The sequence below is a fragment of the Zootoca vivipara genome, chromosome 4 (genome assembly GCF_963506605.1).
Source record: "Zootoca vivipara chromosome 4, rZooViv1.1, whole genome shotgun sequence".
Classification (NCBI taxonomy): Eukaryota; Metazoa; Chordata; class Lepidosauria; order Squamata; family Lacertidae; genus Zootoca; species Zootoca vivipara.
In genome coordinates this window covers 35,131,344-35,151,684 of record NC_083279.1, presented here as the reverse complement: position 1 = coordinate 35,151,684, position 20,341 = coordinate 35,131,344, and the positions used below count along the sequence as shown (strand labels likewise).

The 20,341-nt window shown below is 41.9% G+C and overlaps 1 protein-coding gene across 3 annotated transcripts in view; it reads right to left on the bottom strand.

Moving 5' to 3' along the window:
- TBL1X (transducin beta like 1 X-linked) overlaps window positions 1–20,341 on the bottom strand; it is a 130,242-nt gene that overhangs the window by 96,720 nt on the left and 13,181 nt on the right. The window contains exon 1 of one of the 3 annotated variants that reach the window (XM_035115969.2): window positions 1,053–16,719. The exons of the other annotated variants lie outside the window; for them this stretch is intronic. The gene's annotated coding sequence lies outside the window, so the exon portion shown is untranslated. Of the gene's footprint in view, window positions 1–1,052; window positions 16,720–20,341 lie in introns of those variants that run through there. 3 annotated transcript variants of the gene reach the window in all.

Below are 20,341 nucleotides of genomic sequence, written 5' to 3'. Positions count from 1 at the left end.
CATGTATGTATGTATATTTGTATGTATTTACAAAGCATTCATGCTCCGCTTTTCCATTTAAATTTCAGCCAACAAAAAATATACCAAAGATTAAGCACATGGGGACAGCAAGTTTAAAATAAATAAATCACAAAACTGATTATAAAATATTTATATCTCAGCTGTCCGTAAAATGCTCAAGCTAGCATTCCAGGAAATATAAAAACTTAAAAACAGTTCAATATGCCAAATGCCTTTTGAAATAAGAAGGTCTTCACAAGATGGCAGGAGAAGGGCATCTCAGAGATGGGAAGGCAAAACTTCTCCAGGTAGGGAGTTCCTCACCCTACGCAGAACCACAGACAAAGTCCCCTCCTGTACCCCAAGAATCAAACTTAAATGTTGAAGGGACATAAAAAAGACACTCTGGCAGATATTCAGAGATATCCCAGTATTAAAACATCAAGGGGTTTAAATTTAAGGATCTTCAGAGTGAAACATATTTTCAGTTAGGCCAGAAGCAAATAAGGCTGTTGCAAAAGGGAAGTCACATGCTCCCAGTAACTAGCTTCAACCAAATATCTAACTGTTGTAATTGTAGACTTATCCATCAATTGTTAGGAAACTATCTGTCCAGGGACCCTGGGAGACCTCCTCTGAGGATGAGGCGTGGGACTCCAGAGAGAATCCCAGTACAACTGGAAGAACCTGCTAGAGTCCTAAGCCATCCAGAAAGACCTAGTGTCAATGGCATCTCATCAGCCACTCACCACCCACAATCACTACAATAACCTCTATGGTCAAGTCCTCCCTCAACTAGCCTCGAGATTAAGGCAGCAGACCAGTGGAAAGCCCAGGGTCCGCCAGGAAGTTTTAGCAACAGCAGTCTCTCACAGAAAAGGGGTTTGCTCAAGAGAAGGGAGAAGTCTGAGAATATTCAGGGGTGAACAATGATGTAGCTGGTGATCAGAAAGAAGGGTTGGCAGTGAGGAGATAAGCCTCATTTGTCTGGAGAACAGCTCCAGCTGGAATCCTGAGTCACAGATATCAACATGTCCTATTCCACTACTCACCTTTCCTGTTCTCTGGTCCATTTATATTGTCAACAACTAAGTTTGCTAGAGAAGCACTTGGATAAGGACATGGAGATGTCTGTAGAGGTCAGAAGCACCAAACTCCACTTTTCAGCACATCACACTGTATCATGAAGATGAAATGTCTGCTGCCAAGAACATGCCTGCCATTTGATTGCCCCATGGCCCAAACATCCCTTCGTTGCCTCTTGGGTAGGTGGACCAAATAGAGCTGGGAAGATGGTGCAAAAGTTGTAATAGTTCAGGATGACCTAATCCAGGAATTAAGTACTGGGAAATGTGGACGTTCACAGGGCTGGAAAGTACACCATTGAAGATGAGAGAAGGTCATGAAACAAGTCTAATAACCAGGGAAAAAATCTATCGTTTTCTTGCCAGTGTGGTGTAGTGGTTAAGAGTGGTAGACTCGTAATCTGGGGAGCCGGGTTCGCGTCTCCGCTCCTCCACATGCAGCTGCTGGGTGACCTTGGGTTAGTCACACTTCTCTGAAGTCTCTCAGCCCCACCTACCTCACAGGGTGTCTGTTGTGGGGGAGGAAGGGAAAAGAGAATGTTAGCCGCTTTGAGACTCCTTCGGGTAGTGATAAAGTGGGATATCAAATCCAAACTCTTCTTCTTCTTCTTCTTCTTGCCATCCTGAGATTTTTGCGAAGTGAAGCTCCTGACCACAATTAAAAAAAGAATCCTGGTTCTGGGCGTATGAGTATTCATATATGATAAAGATGTTTCCATGTAGGCTGATTATGATACTTAAAAAAAGAAGAAGCAAAGGTTGGTTTTGTTAAAGTCTCAGCTGTGCTTTATTTGGTACCTCTCACTGTCTGAGATACTTAACTGCATGCCAACTGTACAATCATGCAGTGTTAGAATTTGCTTCCATTATGTAACACAACTGCTGAGCCGCAGAACATTTAAGAACTAAAGAATGAAAAGATAGCCCTAATTAAACAGTCAGTTCCACATTCCTAGGTATTCGTTGACCTAGTTTGGAACACCACACCCTACTGTGTTGTGAGGGTGGAAACAATAGTACCTCCGGAATATCTGCTGGCAAGTTGACACTTGCAATTTAATGGTTTGGCATGCTATCACAGCAACTATTCTTTGTTCCTTAGCCAAACTTTGGCAACACAGGCTCTACAAGCTCCACTGATATAAGCACCTCTATGCAACAAGTAGGGGTTTGTCCTGGGTGAATTATTTGAGTATCTGACCATATAAAACATACCATAGATATAAAGCAAACCAGATAGAGGGTAGGGGGATACGTCAGCACTTTAAGTCATGTGAATAAAAGGCAGCTACAGGTGGTGGCAGCGAGGAGAAATAAATATTTGCTCAATCTAAACTCAAAAGTGAGATTGACTTGTATAAGCATACTTAAACAGAACAGGGTTGTTCACCAGTATAGCTGTTGTTTCTTTGAGTGGTCCTTTCTAGAAAGGTTTCTACTTTTCAAGAGTTGCCTCGCGTATTCTTCCAAAAGTGCAGGTCCAGCAGTATCTACTCAATCCTATCGTGACCACCATGAGAATTTTTATTTTATTTTATTGGTTCATAATATCCTGGTATGAAAATTGGGGGTGGGGTGTGTGATTGCACAGTGGACCAATTGTAAAAGCAACCACTATAATTAAACAACCCTGTTTTCCCTTTTTGTGGCTTCCATGCAGTCACACTGAGTCGCTGATAGAGCTCTCTCTCTCTCTCTCTCTCTCTGTGTGTGTGTGTGTGTGTGTGTGTCTGACTTGCCTTAAGCACTGCAATTCTGGTAGAAAGCCATTGCAAATGTAGCCAAACTATTTACTTAGGAAACATTAACTGGGATCCCCCAAGCATCTCTATTGGGACTAGTGCTTTTTAAACATTCACAAATTATCAAAAAGTTTTAAATCAGTAAATAAAGTTGCTAAGGCAACTTGAATTGGCAACTGGAGAGAATTATCCTGCACTCTGATTTAAAAAAAACAAACAAACCCATAACAGATCCACAAGTATCCCAAGAGAACTGGGGTCTAATTATATAGACCAAGAGAATGCTAACATAAAAGCTCTACTGTAGACCTCTTTTGAGGAATTGGTTTGTGTGCACTCCTATGTTTTTTACTAGGAAGTACGTACTGCACTATGAAGTTCAATGCTTCGTCTTGGGTAAGCTCGCGTAGGTTTGCAGGCCAAGTGCTCAATCAAACTTGCACACTAAAAGTCATTTCATGTTGAACTGTGAGAGCAGCTGTGTTCCCATCCTCCCGTCCCTTAATACAGGAAGCAAATCTGGCTGGGTTTTTTTTATTTCTTTTTTTAAAAAAAGAACAGGAATGCTCCTATACAAGTTGATGTTCTTGGCCGCTTTCAGTGTCTATTCCCCTTCTGCCAGCCAGCAGAAGAAGAAAAAACATGACTGGGATTTAACATTTCAAAGACCTGTCTTAAAAGACAGAAAAATTCTTATTTGTGTAAATAGCCAGGGAAATCGTTCTTCATTCATGCATGTCACGGCAGGTTTCTTTTATATCCTTGCAGTCACCATTCAGTATTTATACATCTGAATTTTGGTACTTGTGTTTTGTTTTGTTTAATAATTGCAGGGCGTGCTATAGTGCAGTTTTAAAAGAAAAGGAATTAAATGACTAAAACAATTCAATTCTCTTGACACCTTCAAACTGTTCTATTAAATTCTGAAATCTTAAAAAGCTTAATGCTCCAAGTAGAATTAATTGTTAAAAGGTATCCTTTATTAAGCAATGATATAGTAATTATATGCTTCAGAGGAACTTCTAACATCTTGCCAATGGAACATGTGGCCACATACACAGATCGGAGTATTCTTAACTACAAATTAAAGCTATGTTTTCACTTGCCTTATTAGGAACTTGGCTTTCATTCACATACATTTGGATTTATGGGAAATAGTGGGTGATGGGCAGAGGCTGGGTAGCATCAGAAGGGAACTACAGAAGCCAACTTCTCTGTTTGTCCTAAATAGTGTTTTCTGACTTTGGCAAGAATAACTCCCAGTGAATGTTGTGCTCTGCTGATCTCAGCCAAGATATAAACTTGTATTTTCAACACTCAATATCTACCATATAGGCTAATGGAAACTTTACAGACCACATTTTCCTTCTCACAGCAAAAATGTCACCACAGATGAGATAACAATCTTAACATCAGAGAAAATAAAAATAGCTTTTTTAAAAAAAGCACCCCTTGTTTCCCTCCTTGCTGGAGCTGGTTCTGTCCACTCTCTGCCACTGCACGATGGGTTTACTTGCCAACTTTCTAAGCATTTTGTCCCTCAATATCTCGGAATCCAATGGATCTCATCTTCTGTTTATCTAGAAATTTTGTTGGGCAAGGACCCAACCCCCACCCCAGAGCTTATTTTTGGGTGTATGCAAGGGGCTGCAAGAGAGAGTAAAGGAAAGAGAAATTCCATCACACAAGTGAAAACTGTTGCACAACCGGGACACAAATGAGCATCATCCATTCATACTGGAAATCTAGGTCAGTCACCACTATGATCAGACATCCGGCATTATTATGTTGTAAATGGCCCTGTGATCTTCAAATGAAAGGTGGTATACCGGTACTTTTTAAATTACTGACTGACTGAATGAATGAATCGGTAGGTAGGTAAATGGAATCTGGAAGAGTGTCTGAACTACTGGCCTAGTTCACATACAACACTAAACCATAATATAGCATCCACAAGCCCATGCAAAACATCAGCCTCCAGCCTCCACTCCCACCCTCCTCTCCTACTCCCACATGGCCAGGAGTAGTTCTGATGCATTTATAGGTCCTCCCCCCCCCAAAAAAAATAAGGGCCATAGGTAGAAACCAGGGTTCCTGAATAAAACCAAAAATGGTCAGTTTAATAAGCCAGCTTCATAATCTGCGGTTTGAAGTTGGCTCGACATAAGTTTTTGTCTTGGCCACACAGGAGAAAGTGAAGGGAGGAGAGCGCTTCACTTGCCTTATAGACGGGTCTGTCCATGTCACGCTAAACATGTTAACACAATCATTATACCCTCTCTCAGGCAACGTATCCTGACCAATGCAAAAGTTGATAGCTTTCCTATCATTCCTTCACCAGCTCTCAATATATTGACCAGATACTTCCCAATAAACTGTCTTGAGGTTTGTACACGGCTTTGACGTTTTGTCTATGATCAACAGGTACATAAATGTTAAGAAATAAAAACAAAAATAAACCCTGTAACAGAGACTAAAGAACTTACCAAAGGTCATGCGCTCTTCTGTGCTAACTGACTGTGTTTCAATCACTGGACAAACCTTCTGGGTTTATAGGCTTTTTGCTTATATAGTCTTTAAACGCCGTATTTATCCTCTGAGAGCAAGTGTTCACTACCCATGATTTCAGACTAAAGGAGAGTTTGCACAACCAAGTTCTTCCTATCTTTGTGACTTTGGGCATGAAAAAGGTTTAAGTCTGTGTTTTGCTGCTCCATCACACATGTATGCAACCCTTGTTGCTTTAGGCATCAGCACAACAACCAAATAGGACTCACCAAATGAGATTTCATATTTTAATGTGAAATCTCATCTGGTGAATAATCTAATTCTAGGGTTCACCATACATATTGCCCAGGCTTGCGCCTCAGGCAGTCTACTTCAGTGCTGCTACCACAGTGGTCTTATTTCACCCCTGGATGTGCACTTCATTGTCTCTCGAGCAGGGGTGCCAACCGGAATAAAATATTGTGGGGGCCCAGGTAAGCCCTGCCCCACATAATCAATCACATGACACAGTGCACGCACACCATTTGAATGGGAAAGCCTTGCTTAGGCGGGGCAGCCCCCTCAAATATTTTATTGTTGGGGCCAAAGCCCCTACAACTCCTAGGAGTTGGCTCCTATCCTCTCAAGTCAGATGGATGCCAACAACTAAAAAGTGATAGCAAAACTTTGAAAGGAAAAGTATTCATATTAATGAAGCCTTAGTTATGGCTTTTTCTCGCCTTCTTTTTAAGAAACACATTGAATAAAAGGAAAGGATAATGTTATTTTAAAGTTAGCCAGATATTCATGTAGTATTTCTACATTAGATACCCTTAGGCAATTTAACATTGCGCATTAGTTTCATCATAATCATTATATTCCAAATATTTAAAACATTTGCCAATAAAACAAGTGTTTAAGCATAGCTACATTACTAAAAAATAAAATAAGAAAATGTCTGTTCTTTTTTCAGAGCTTATCATCGCAATTACTAGTAGACAAGAAACTGAGATAGTATACTATTTCAGAAATAGCATTTGAAAATTCGTTATAAAAGCCTTGCTCCAGCAAATTCATATTTTATAAATAATATTAAATAATACTCTGTAATTTACATCTAAGCTTCCTTGTAAGTCATAGTTGAAACCCACTTCTTAAAAGCTATGGAAAAATACTCACTATTATGAGATAGGTTTAAAAAATCGTTTTCCCTGGCAAAACAAAACAAAACAATTGCGCTTCCCAGTGTGGATGAAAAGTAGTAAAATAAAAAAACGGAATTGTTTTTCGTTACAGCCTTACTGGGGACGCGGGTGGCGCTGTGGTCTAAACCACAGAGCCTAGGGCTTGCCGATCAGAAGGTCGGTGGTTCGAATCCCCGGAATAGGGTGAGCTTCTGTTGTTTGGTCCCAGCTCCTGCCCCCCTAACAGTTCGAAAGCACATCAAAGTGCAAGTAAATAAATAGGTACCGCTCCGGCGGGAAGGTAAACAGCGTTTCTGTGTGCTGCTCTGGTTCGCCAGAAGTGGCTTAGTCATGCTGGCCACATGACCTGGAAGCTGTACGCCGGCTCCCTCGGCCAGTAAAGCAAGATGAGCGCCGCAACCCCAGAGTCGTCCGCGACTGGACCTAATGGTCAGGGGTACCTTTACCTTTACCGCCTTACTGAGGACTTTCAGGAGAATGGCAACAAAGGATCTGGGCCTAATTTTACCTCCAAGTTTTTGGTGCATAAATCAGAACACCTGACAAAAAGGGAAATCAAAAGGTTGAAGGTTTCAGACAATGTATGGTAATATTTGCACTATTACCCATCTCAGTTACAATGCCTGCCTTGAGACAAGGTACATTGCACCATTTGCTAGTCATACAACACGCATTGCCACTCACCTGAGAGAGTCTGGGAATTATCTTATGCAAGAACCTCTGTTATGTAATGAACAGCTGCTGCTCACTGCATCTGAATGGTAATTTAACTAGCAATTGTGAGAAACCTGGTCTCCCCACCCCCACCCCTTAGTATTTGCCTGTCTCTTGTGACTAAACACTGGCAGACAGAGTTCAGAACACATATTCAAGAAGCTTCACCGTGGGGAGACAATTTCATATCGTCTGGATCGCAAGTAATAATATTGATCCGTATAGGAAGACTTAAATATACAGCAGTGGAGTGAATGGGGGAAATGATTAATTAATCATTAATCCAAAAGCTTAAGCCCTCTTCAGGCATCCAAAAGAAGGCTTCAACTCAGGGGGGATTTGATTTAAATCAAATCGATTTAAATCACCATTTAAATCGCTAGTCAGTAAGACTTGATTTAAATCACTAGTCAGTAAGACTTTATTTAAATCTCTCTTTTTTTGCAGAAAGACTCGTTCTTGCTGGTATAATACTAATATTTACAACCAGATGAAGGTGTCAATTTTTTTTGAATAATTTTCAGAGTAGTTGTTACAGTTATATCAAAAATTACTGATTTGGTTATACTATTAGAAATACATTGACAGATCATTATGAAATTATTGTGAGGCTTAATAAGTTTATATTTGGACAACTTTTCTGCTGTACTTTATTGGAAGGAGAGAGAAAAATCATTTCCTTAACAATTTATTTAACTAAAACAATAACATTATAGCATATGTATCCATGTTTGTTAATTGATGTGGTTAAACGGGTTTTTTTAAAAAAACAACAACAACAACCTTAGACTGAGTTTTAGCACACATGAAAAACTTAAAACAAATCCTTATTTCCTAATGTCTAGCCTTTGGACTATAATGTGACTTAAATATAAAACTATATTTAGAAAGCTTTTTACTCAAAAAACATTTTATTTTAAAAATCCAATTTAAATTTTAAAAAATCTGATTTATTTTTATTTTTAAAAACCATTGATTTTTATCCACCATGCTTCAACTGGGTAGGAGGGGTACAGGTGTGCCGCTCCCTCCCCTCCATACCAAGGTCTGATGATGATCACATTCTAACACGGTTAGAATTCTTCCTAAGACTGGGAAGCCTAAACAACAGTGCCAGGGGCGGGGGGCGGGCTACCTATCGAAGTGAAATCTGGGGACCCATTGGGAAGGGAGTAAATGCTATTGGGGCACCACACGAACAGAGGGGGGGGGGAGAGGATTCAGTCCAAGAGAGTAGAAGTAAATCCTCAATCAAGTTCCAGAGGCGGCAGCAAGTGAGATAACCCAAGATGGGCAAAAGGCCCAAGGAAGAAGGCAAAAGGTTTCAAGGGCAAGAGACAGGTAGCATTGCTCAAGATGGTCAAAAGGTCAAATTCCAAGAGCTAGAAACAGGCTGTGTAATTCAAAGGCAGCAGGCAGGCAGGCACGGAGGCCAAATTCCAAAAGGAATGGGAAGGGAATAGGAATTTAGCTGGGAAAGATCTTCTCTGACAAATTAGATCAAAGCAGCAGCAAATTCTGAAGCCCGGGGTTTATGTGGCCTGGTGGACCAGCGTTAGTGAGTGCCCTGAGACAACAGACTGGGGACTCAACTAAAGAGGGGCCTGGTTGGCATAAAGCCCTGGGGGGATAAGCAGTGAGACATTGGATCCTGGCTGCTAAAAGACCCCCATCTAAAAACAGTCGTCGTCGTCGTCGTCCCCCCCCCAGAATTACAAGTGACCTAAGCAAGCAGGAAGGTGGGGGGAGAAGAATCCAAGCCAATGGCTAAATGTTTCCACCAGAAAACATAGTCATATATTGATTTGAACGTGTCTTCTGTATAAATGAAAAGTTATTTATAAAATTGCCCACATCTCTCAGTCCCTTGTGTGCATTTTAAAGAAACTTTCCGCAACCCAGTTTCTGTGATCTTAATTGATTTCAAATGCATACTTAATGGTTGAAAACAAACAAAGAAGAAGCCATATTTAGCAACAAATAAAAAAAAACACAGCAGCTTAGGAAGCTGACATTTACTGAGGCTTGTAGCCACTGGTAGACTCTTCTTCAATGAATTTCTCTAATCCCCTTTTAAAGCCGAATTGAACAATTGTGCAAGGCAAACATCTCTATATTAAACTAGATCATATTAGCTAGGTCTACTGTGCAGGACGGCCAGCTAATTAAATCCTCAGCCAGTAGGCAGTGACTGCATTTCCGATACATTTATTAATGACTAAATAATTATGTTAATGCCAATATTGTTTAAAAAGTAGCCCCACCACTTTTCACACAACCACATAAATGTATGTGATTGTAAAGCCTCTTCATTCCACCACAGCACTCAGCATTCCTAGCATATTGGTCCTTAACAACCTCACTTTAGGGAAATCATGGAGGTGCAAAGAATTCCAAGTGTGCAGTAAAATGGTTCCTTGCCCCATCTCTAGGTCAGTTTTCCTGCAAATGCCAGGAAGACTTCACACTATTGAAGAATGGAATCAGGAGGTGAAAACTCCACAGAAGCTTTCTTGCATTGTCCTGGAGGTGAAGGAGGCGGTTCATAAAACCATTATTGACAGAGGGGACTGATATTCTGGTCTGCCATAGTGTGTGTTAGTAGGAGAAAAATACTGAAGGCTTTGGGGGAGCACACTAGAATTTCTGAAGGAAAAGATCTGCTGCAGACTGGTGAGTGTCTCTGGTAGTTCCTGTCTTAGATTTATAACAAACAATCAAACAAACAAGTAACAGGAGAGCACAGAAACAAAGTAAAAGGCAAAAAGAAATAATGCAAGAATTGCCAACCACCAAGATTTATTACATGGGCTTTCTTCTCTAGGATGACACTACACATAATCAAATCTTAAACTCAGCTATAGACATATAATTAAATTGTATGCTGTGTTACTTAAAATGTAGGTATTGTGGAAAACAACAGAGATGTCACCGAAACAATTGTGTGTCAACACAATAATAAAAACACTTTATAGGTTCATCTGCACATGTTGCATTAATCTAGGTGGAAAATTAGGGCTCCACTTTGTGCAGAAGCTATCTCTCTGACTCCTAGAGGGAGATGGGAACAGTCATTGCCAAGGGGAAGCTATCATGCTTGTCCTCAGTCTCTCCCCGCTGATTCAACACAGAAGCATGCCTGGCGAGGGCTAGGGTCTTAAATATATCCTACAGCCTGCACGATAAGAAATCCTGGGCTGCTTCCACAGAACAGTGAGCAAAAAGAAAACAGCAGGACATTAGGGCGGCAGTGGGCATTCCCTCAGCAGCTCTAGCCAACTGGAGTGTGAGAGGTCAGGTGCAGAAGCACAGCAGCATACTTGACAGCCACCCGAGGTCTGCCAGCGATGGGGCAGCCCTTCCTTAGTCGCGTAATCAGCAGCCTGCTCATTGGTAAACTCCCATTTGTGTCCTGAAGCCAAGAAATGCTGAGAGACCAGTTTCTGCTGGCGTTCAGCAAAAGGAAGAGTGTTGTGGCGCTGACGCATTGCTTGTAGGCCTAGCATAGGCATGTGATTGGCCAGTGTAAGAACAGGATGCTGGGTGGCAAGGCAGGGAGGCTCTGGAAAAGGTGGCAAGTATTGCATGCCAGTGCAATACAAGAGCAAGCCAAACAGGCCTTGAGAGGAGGCAACAATGGAAAAGGTGTGCTAAGGCAAGCCAAAAATAATGACGCATGTGCCATATTTTTATCTTAGACTGGCTTGGCCCATACAGCCAAGAAGATGCGCTGTGCTGTACTGTGCTGTGCTAAAGGGTGAGGCAGCTGTCCCATAATGTGCCGAGAATGTGCAACCAGCTGAATGCTAAGCAGGCAGCCTGAGGGGCAGAGTCACCGCTGTGGACATGGGGGGCAGGGGAGGGAAGGAGAAACTAGGTAAGAAACAAAATCTCCTCTTATCTTTTTATTTTTGGTACAGGGATCATTTCTATAAAAAGTAACACATGGGCTGGGTTGGATCCATAGTGCAAGGGGATGGAGGAGACTCATCTGCTCTTAACACACACACCCCCGATATAAATCAATCCTTACTCCCCATCACCACCACTACTTGATCCACTTACCAGCTGTGTAGCAACTCACGTCTGGAAAATGTCAAGAAGAAGGAAAGCTTTACTAGCCCTTGCCCAAAGCGACAGTCTTGATGTGAACTGGAAACCATCTCAATCAGGGCGAAGAAGCCTCTCCTGCCCCACCCCCTGCGCATTACACCCCACAAGGAACTGTATCTTTCCTGGGTTCTTTGGCACCTATAGAAAGAGCAAGCCAACAGAGCGCCACTGCGTTTTGAGCTGCTGTTTGCAGCCTTTGTTGCAGCCCTCCATCCCAAGAAGGGATGGAGACACAGAAAGTCAAGCGTATAGAAGCTGGGCTGAAAAGCAAGTGAGGTATCTGTTAGGCATCTCTGAAGCAGGTTCGTCTCCCCATCCCCGCCTGTTGCCCAAGTGTGGCTCTTAAGACATAGGGCAGGGGTAGGGAACCTCAGACAGATATGCTAAATGCATCCCTCCTGGAATTCTCCCTAGGAAGCACGTCCTCCTAAGCCACATCTCTCACCAGCCCTGCTTTGTCACCACTTTAAGTGCATCTGCCTGGCTGGAATATGTCCTTGAGCTCTGATAATGCCTTTCACTTGCCCCGAGGGATATGTGAGAGGCATGTAGAAACTAGTCTACTTAGTACTAAGGTAAAATTAGTACTCGCCGCTTTGCTGACTTTTGCCTCTAGCCCCACCCACCCATGGCAGACAGCTGCCAGAAGAAAATATGGCCCTCGGGGACTGAAAGCTTCCTCACCCTGACATAAGAAGAATGGAAGAGAAATCCACTTCTTTCTCTGTTGGTGGCAGGGATGATCTGATCTACCAGCTCCTTACTCTCTTGCAATTCACTCTCTCCTTACGCGCACACAATTCTGTAGTTTCAAGAGGATAGAAGGACAGGGCGCCTGGGTCATTCGGGGTCAGTTCTTGGGCTGATGTGGGAAGAGATGAGCCCAGCAACATGGCTAGTTTCTCCTTCCTTCCTGCATCCCAAAGCAAAATGAAAGGGAAGGGAGTGGTAAAGATTTCTTTCTAGAGACTTTTCATTTCAGGGCTGTGGATATGAGCCCCACATTGGGCAAAAGATTCCTGCACTGCAGGGGGTTGCACTAGATCAGTGGTGTCCAAACTTTTTTCAAAGAGGGCCAGATTTGATGAAGCGAAGGGCTGTGAGGGCCAACCATAGATGTTGAGCTTTTTTAAGGATTGAACTGCCACAGGGGCCGGATTAGGACCCCGAAACGGACTACATCGTCCTTGGGGTCCTTTCCAAATCTACAATTCTAGGAGACTCCCTCCGCCCCTTTCCCCTTCCTTCCATTTTGTGGAAAGCTCAGACTTGCTAAGGTCACTCCCTCAGCAAACCTCTCAATCCAAAAGTTCTAAGGCAGAAAAGAAAAGCATTCTGCATATACTCAAGTGCATATGCTCTTTTACTTTAATTCTATACATGCCCACTCAGGAGTAAATGTGCATATAGGACCCTGGAACGACGAAAACTCTGGAGAGCCCCAGCTTCAAAAATAAAGCCCTAAAACAACCATTCTGTTCTTATTTTACTTATTTATTTTTAATAATGTATATACTGGCTATATAAGTTCTACTCAGGTGCTCTGCCCCAATCAGTAACTGCGGAAGGCTTGTTTCCTCCCTCATGCTATCAGCTATCAGGGTGCAGTTGTCATTACTTTTTAAGTGTGTGAGAGATATTAACTCCTGGTTGACTTGTCATCTGTTAATTTTATCTGATAGGGGTTGTTGTTGTTAAGCCAAAGCTAAGTGAAGCTGACTTTAAAGAGTGTGACAATCTGTGCAGGAGTTTTGTTTTGCATAAAACACTCAAACATTTCTATCCTCCATCCGAAGGTCTGGAGAAGAAAAGAGCTGCCCTTCTACATTCTCCAGGAATATACCGGTACCGGTAGAAGTTCCCATCCTTGCTCAAATCTACGCACCTAGGAAGTTTAGAACACATTCATACCCATAAATCAGCACACACACAAAAATCACCCAATGCAAAGAACAGCATGAGATGGATATGCTGCTGTTCGCTTGGAACAACCAAATTCATTACTGCCAGTACTGAAAACTGAGAGGTATAATAAGCTCTGAACACCCACTTACCTATCTGTTAATGCGATTCTAAAATTTGCACTCCTTTAACATCTCATTAATAACATCTTTGTTATTCTGGAAACCTCCTGGGGATTTTAGAGGACTAAACTGCAATAAACCCAAGGTACATAAATGAAACCTATTAAAGCCTTCTCAGTCAATAAAAGCTAATTGGATCAAACAATAGCAATGAACCACGGATAACCTTTGCTTGTGAATAGCGGAGGTCATCATGGGACATGCTAGCCAAACCATAGTAGGAGGGATGCAGTTTTGTTCACACAGACTATTTTGTACTTTCCCCAAAAGACAGAAGGCAGCAGAATGTCATATAACCACATGGCTGAAGGCAGACATTCAACCTTAGTATCTGTTGCAAGTAGCACTGCACTGACCTCTGACTTAGAGCAATTCCAAAGTAAATCAGCGAGCTTAGGTGTGAGGGCAAGATTTATAAATATTTCTATATCTAACAAAACTACAACATCAATGCAAGCTGTGAAACGCACCTTTCAGCAAGTGTCAGGTGGGTGGTGGAATCATAATCATAATTTGTTTATATGCCTCCTATCTGACTGGGCTGCCCCAGCCACTCTGGGCAGCTCCCAACAAAAAATAGTAAAAGTACAATACGACAATACATATTAAAATATGATTTTAGATGGTCGATTTGATGTGAGTTTTACCATATTTCCTTATGGCACAGTTCATCAGTAGGTTACAAGAGCAACATACCAACTGGAATTATTGTTAAAATCTTTGCTTAACCAGCAGGAAGCCTTTACTTCCCACCCCCACACTTTTGAAAACAATTTTATGAGCACTTCCAACAGCAGTCACTTGTCCTGAGAAAATCCTCAGCCCACAGCAGGTGGGGAACCTCCCATCAGCCATGGTCAGAGGTGATGGGTGTTCTAGTCCGGCAACAGCTGGAAGGCCACCCCTGCTTCACAGCATTTTATTAGACTCTTAATTGACTCTTATTCTTTTAAATACATATCACACTCACACACTGCTGTTAAAATCATCACCCTGTAAATGTAGTCACACTGAAGAAAGAACAATTTTAAGCTGAATGCACACAGTCATATTCATTTAAGACACTGACTTTCAAAAAAAAAATCTAGGAAACTCTTGTGGTTCCTAGAAGTCTACTGCTTGTATCTCAATGAGAACGTTAGGTGATCAGCTTTCCAAGCACTACCAATGTACAGTGGTACCTCTGGTTACGAACGCTTCTGTTTACGAACACTTCAGGTTACGAGCTCCGCTAACCCGGAAGTAGCTGCTCCTGGCTGCGAACTCTGCCCCAGGATGCAAACGGACATTGCGCGCCGGAGGGGCGTGTGCAGCGGGAGGCCCCATTAGCAAAAGCGTGCCTCAGGGTAAGAACGGTTTCAGCTTAAGAACGGACCTCCGGAACGAATTAAGTTCGTAACCAGAGGTACCACTGTACAGTCAAAGGACAGCACTGGGTGCGTTCCAGGACAAACTTACAGTTCACACTGACACCCAATAACTTGCGCCACATGAACCAATGGTAAAGATGATGCAGCAATTATGGAGCAATGGGGTAAGCTAGGAAGTGCTCCCACCACATCTCATTCAAACTTCCTTCCATCTTTCTCTCTCTCTCTCCCCCCCCCCCCCCCGGGATATTGAGCATTGAGGAAGCCAACTAAACAATCGGCGTCTTGGGAAACTGCAACAACTTCCGTTATCATGTTGTACTATCTTTATTTGGAGCAGGAGCCCTAGAACATGCTCTGCACTGCAATGGAGCCTCATGACAGACAAACTGATACAGAAACTGCCTTCCCTAAAAGGTAGAAATTTAGAATTTTAAACATTAAGACCATATGGCGTGCCAAGTTGTCAAAATACAAGCGCCTTGGTAATAAAATATTTTTACAAAATTAGCACCATCTAACAGATTAATTGATATATCCACTCCTTCCCCTTAAAATAGCTGCATGCTATCACACTGGTTATTGAAAAGCGTCAAACTTCAAAAGGGGGAAAAAAAGAAGCAGTCCTCGCTGCAGAGACCACCATCTGTTGACAGTACTTTGTGCCTTGGTACCCACGGAGTAACAGGACAAAACCTAATTTATGAACACTCTGAAATGGCAGGCAGCCCACAACTTCAAACTGGTGCTTTGCTAAGCAAAATATAGCTCTGTTCTCTATTAAGACAGTCTCACAACACAGTAACCTAATAGTGTGATCCTATGCATGCTTATTCAAAAGTAAGCCCCACTGAGTTCTAACCCCCGGGTTAGAATGTAAGAAGAGCTGGATTAAGTCAATGGCCCATCTAGCGCAGCATTCTGTTCTCACAGTGGCCGACCAGATTGCCAACGGGAAGCCTGCAGGCAGGACCTGAGTGACACTCTCTCTCCATTTGCAGTTTCCACTTCCCATTGTCATTAGCCAGCTGCCTTCCTTTACTCCTCTCGCCCCCTGCTAAAACCTTTTCTGTGTAGCCAGGCCTACTTAAGACGTGCAAAGTGTATTTTAATCTGTGATTTTAGCTTAAAACGTATACTTTCAACTGTGGGTTTTATTCGCTTTGATCTTTTATAAACTTGTTTTTAAATGTTGATCGTTGCTGACAATTTTAGCGTACATTTTATGAACTTTGTAAGTCACTTAAGAGGGTTTGTTTACAGTTAAGCAGCATATTTTGTCAAATAAATAAATACCGTACTTTTTTGTGTATAAAACTAGGGTGTTTTACTTTAAAAATAATGTTAAAAAGGGGGTAGTCTTATACATGGGGAGCAATCATCCCCCATTCTCTTAATTTTGAGTCCCCCAAAATAGGGGACATCTTATACATGGGGGCGTGTTATGCACAGGAAAATGTGGTCAATTTAGAGGCATGCTGTCTTTTTCATATGAATGGGTTATTTTATATTTCTCGTTATGTTCACATAAGACCTAATCTGTAAGATTTTAAAGCAGGAAGATGGCCAAACACAGATACAGCATAAAGCAGGTTCTTAGAGATGGAGATATGAAACTAGCATGGCTTTATCTTATTCTTGGACTGTAAAACTTGCGTACAAATGTCAGCAGGAATAGCCTAACGTTCTCTTCTATGGAGTACCATAGCTGCCAAGTATCCCGTATCCGCCGGGAAGACCCCTTTTTTCTTAGCGTTTCCCGGCGGTCTCCCGTTTAGCGAAAAATCCCGGTATCGTCCCTTAAATCGGGATACTTGGCAGCTATGAGTGGAGGCGAATGCAATTGTTAGCAACCCTAATTACCCGGCCATTTTTCTGGTGCCACTTGCCCTTCTATGGGCACCAGAAAATGGCGGCGCCGGAAGTCGCTTCCGCGCATGACCGGAAGTTGCGTGACGCGACTTCCGGTGGCGCTTTGCCCTTCTATGGGCATCAGAAAATGGCCACGCCGGCGCCGAAAGTCGCTTTTACGTGTTTCCGGTCATGCGCGGAAGTGACTTCCGGCGCTGGCGCCGCCATTTTCTGGTGCCCATAGAAGGGCGAAGCGCCACCGGAAGTTGCGTCACGCAACTTCCGGTCATGCGCACGCTGCCGATCCCGGATATTTACGACCCGGACTTGGCAGGTATGTGGAGTACGTTCTCCTTGCCTGTGACAAAGGGTTATCTAAACTGGAAAATGTAAAAAAGAAAGAAAGAAATGTAGATGGCCTCTAAGCCAGTAATTTTATACAGAAATGGTGGAGAAACTCCCACCAACTGTAGATACATTCCTTGTTCTTCCTTTGTAGATCCGTCTTTTCCTTGCATTCAAGCTGGGAATGCGAAGGAAAATTTGCACATAGCAGACTCAAGCCATGTCTGCAAAGGGAGATTCCTAATTTGATAGAAACAGCTTGAGTTCAAGTTGTGGCTGCAAAAGAGGAACCTGCTGAAGTGACCTGTAAGAGGTGGGCCAGTTCCCCACCCGACATATGCATTTTCTTGGAAATAAGTGTCCCCGATCTCGGTGGGACCTGCTTCTGAGCAAATCTGCATCACCAATACTAGCAGTCATTTAAAATTGTCACTTTAATAATGGCTCTTTTCAAGCTCTGGCGAGAACATAATTTTCATAGACATACAGATTTGTTCAAATCAAACTTGGGCATTAAAAATATTGAACAAGAATTAGATAATCACTCAGCACCTTGGTTTCAAAACTTGTAACTTTTGAATAGCTGTTGGTTTCTGTGCCAAAAAAAACACTTTGCATCAAAAATTTATTAAGCTTTGGGATTTCCACTACAAAATGGATCAAACGGAAGTTATGTGAATAAATGGGAACAAGATCTTAGTACAGCCATTCATTTTTATTTCTGTGAATATGTTTGTTATAATAATCTTAGTATTATTATTATGTACCAACATGAGAGGAACCCATTTCAATTAATCACCACATGATATATTATCTCAAGAAATTACATGAAATAAGCAACCGTGTAAAGCACTTTGTGCTGGAAATATTAAAAAAGAACCTATTTTCCCCCAGATATGATTTACTTGTCCAACTGCAGCAAAATTTTTGACTAGCATCCATAAAACTACTAAGGAAAGTACAATACTAGCTTACTGAAGCTCCATTACTTATACCGTATTTTAAATGCTATTTATTATTTTATTTAATGCATTTACATCCTGCCTTTGAGGATAAAACGTTCACAAGCCAATTTAAGAGTAATAAATATGGTTTATTAAACAAGACATTAAAAGCAAAACCATTAAAAGCAAAATTAAAATAGCAAAAACTAAAACATGAAAACAAATAAAGTGAACAATAAGAAGCTGAGCAAAATAACAATATTTTAAAGAACAACCGTCTTGCAACACCATAAAATATATTATGACATAAGATTTCGCGGACTACCAAAAGACTTTTTGTTGATTTTGCTGCAAGAATCTAGCAGACCTGCTGCTCTGGGAAATAATGTTAAAATCCAATTAAAGGCCACCAATGAGAGGGGCATACAAGCCTTCTGGGGAGGGGATTCCAAAGATGTGGGCCCACCACTGAAAAGACCCTGCCCCAGGTATGGTTCTTAGCAGTGGGCCAGAGAGCAAGACCTTCAATGCTGATCTCAGAGGAGGCTCATAAGGATCAAAGTGACCCTAGTGCTCTGGTCCCAAACCATTCAGGATTTGAAAAGCCAAAAACAGCACTTTAAATTGAGCCCATAAATAAATAGCTAACCATTGCAACTGGTACAGAATTGTTGCAACAGTGATTTGAATGCCTGGCCTCAAGCATCCTGGCAGCTGCATTCTGTATCAGTTCAAGTTTCTAAACTGCCTTTCATAAAGGGGGCTCCACATAGATAGCATTTCAGAAATTTGGTCTGGAGGTAACCAGGATATGTAACTGAAACCAGATCCATTTTCTCCAGAGAGGACCACAGCTGGCAAACCACCAAAATTTTAGCTATATATAATAATCACCACTAAGACGACATAACTTGCATGAGCAAGTCATTACTGTAAAATTAAAAAGTGACATTAAGACCTTAAGAAGAAAGGCAAAAGTGTCCAGCCTGGGCTTCCTTTATTAATTACCAGTCAATTAATGTTCTGAACTCTACAAACCCGTCAGTTTCCATTTTTACTAAAATATGGTTTTGCATATTCAATGGCTCTCTCATTGTTATTCCCTTTTGGGATCCTGTATACAGTATTTGTATGTACAATGCACTGCACTTTGGCTGATGGGTGGAACACATGTGCTAAAGGAAAATATGCATAGTCAATAAAAATGTAATATAAAAAAAACATTAACTGGTGTGTAAGCAGCTGCTAAGCATGTTTAAGTGTGTTTAAAACAAACCATCGTTAACATTAACCACAGATTGTTGGTTTGGATGACATTGCATGCTGCTGCTAAGCAAAAACAGAAGCAAAGGCTTGCGTAAACTCCTTGAAGCCACAACTGTGGAGAAGAGACGGAGGAAGAAACATGCTGCAGCTCATGCTCATCATGCTTAACTATGGTTTAGTGTGATAAATGAACCAGGCAATTTTTAAAATGATTGTTATTACACACAGTGCTACCTCGGGTTGTGGATCCGATCCGTTCCGGGGTGCCGTTCGCACCCTGAAAAGTCTGCAACCCGAGCGGCGCTTTTGCGCATGCGCGGAAGCGGGATAGAGCTCTTCTGCGCATGAGCAAAGCGCGCAGATCGCTTCTGCCCACGCGAGCGCGGCGAAACCCGGAAGTAAACACTTCTCGGTCTGCCGCATTCGTAACACGAAAAAAAGCAACCCACAGCGGATGCAACACGAGGTATGACTGTATTCATATGACCTGAAAGCACAATTTTTATGATGATTTATAAAAGGACAGAGATAACTGCAAACCCATGTCTGTATAGCCCAATTCACTCTAAGCTCTCTCGCTCTGTGTGTGTGTATTTGTGTGTTTACATACACACACAAATAGCGCAAATAAAATACATGCAAATAGTTTGCCCCCTCTGCTGCTTCTGGTTTCACTCTTTATTCGGAAAGGTGACCTAATGTGGAATTTTATTCTAACATCATAGCTGCCAAGTTTTCCCTTTTCTCGCGAGGAAGCCTATTCAGCATAAGGGAATTTCCCTTTAAAAAAAGGGAGAACTTGGCAGCTATGTTCTAACATCCGCTTTGTACTAGTTTTCTGCAGACAAGGAATTCTACATGCAGGGAGCATTCTAACATATAGTACAGCCTTTTACAAGTTTGTTTATTATTCTGAATGCATAGAGGCATTCTACAAGGGTTACTCACGCCCCATCCGGAAAGCCTAAAATCAGAGGCAAAATTAATGGTGCTAATTAAACTCAAGCATGGGGTAAGGGCATGGGTGTTTGTTTACATATATTATTTTGCATTCATTTTTCATTTACTAAACTAAGAGGCAACACTAATCAACACTTATCTTAAAAGGCTTCCCAAGCATTAATTAATTCTCTTA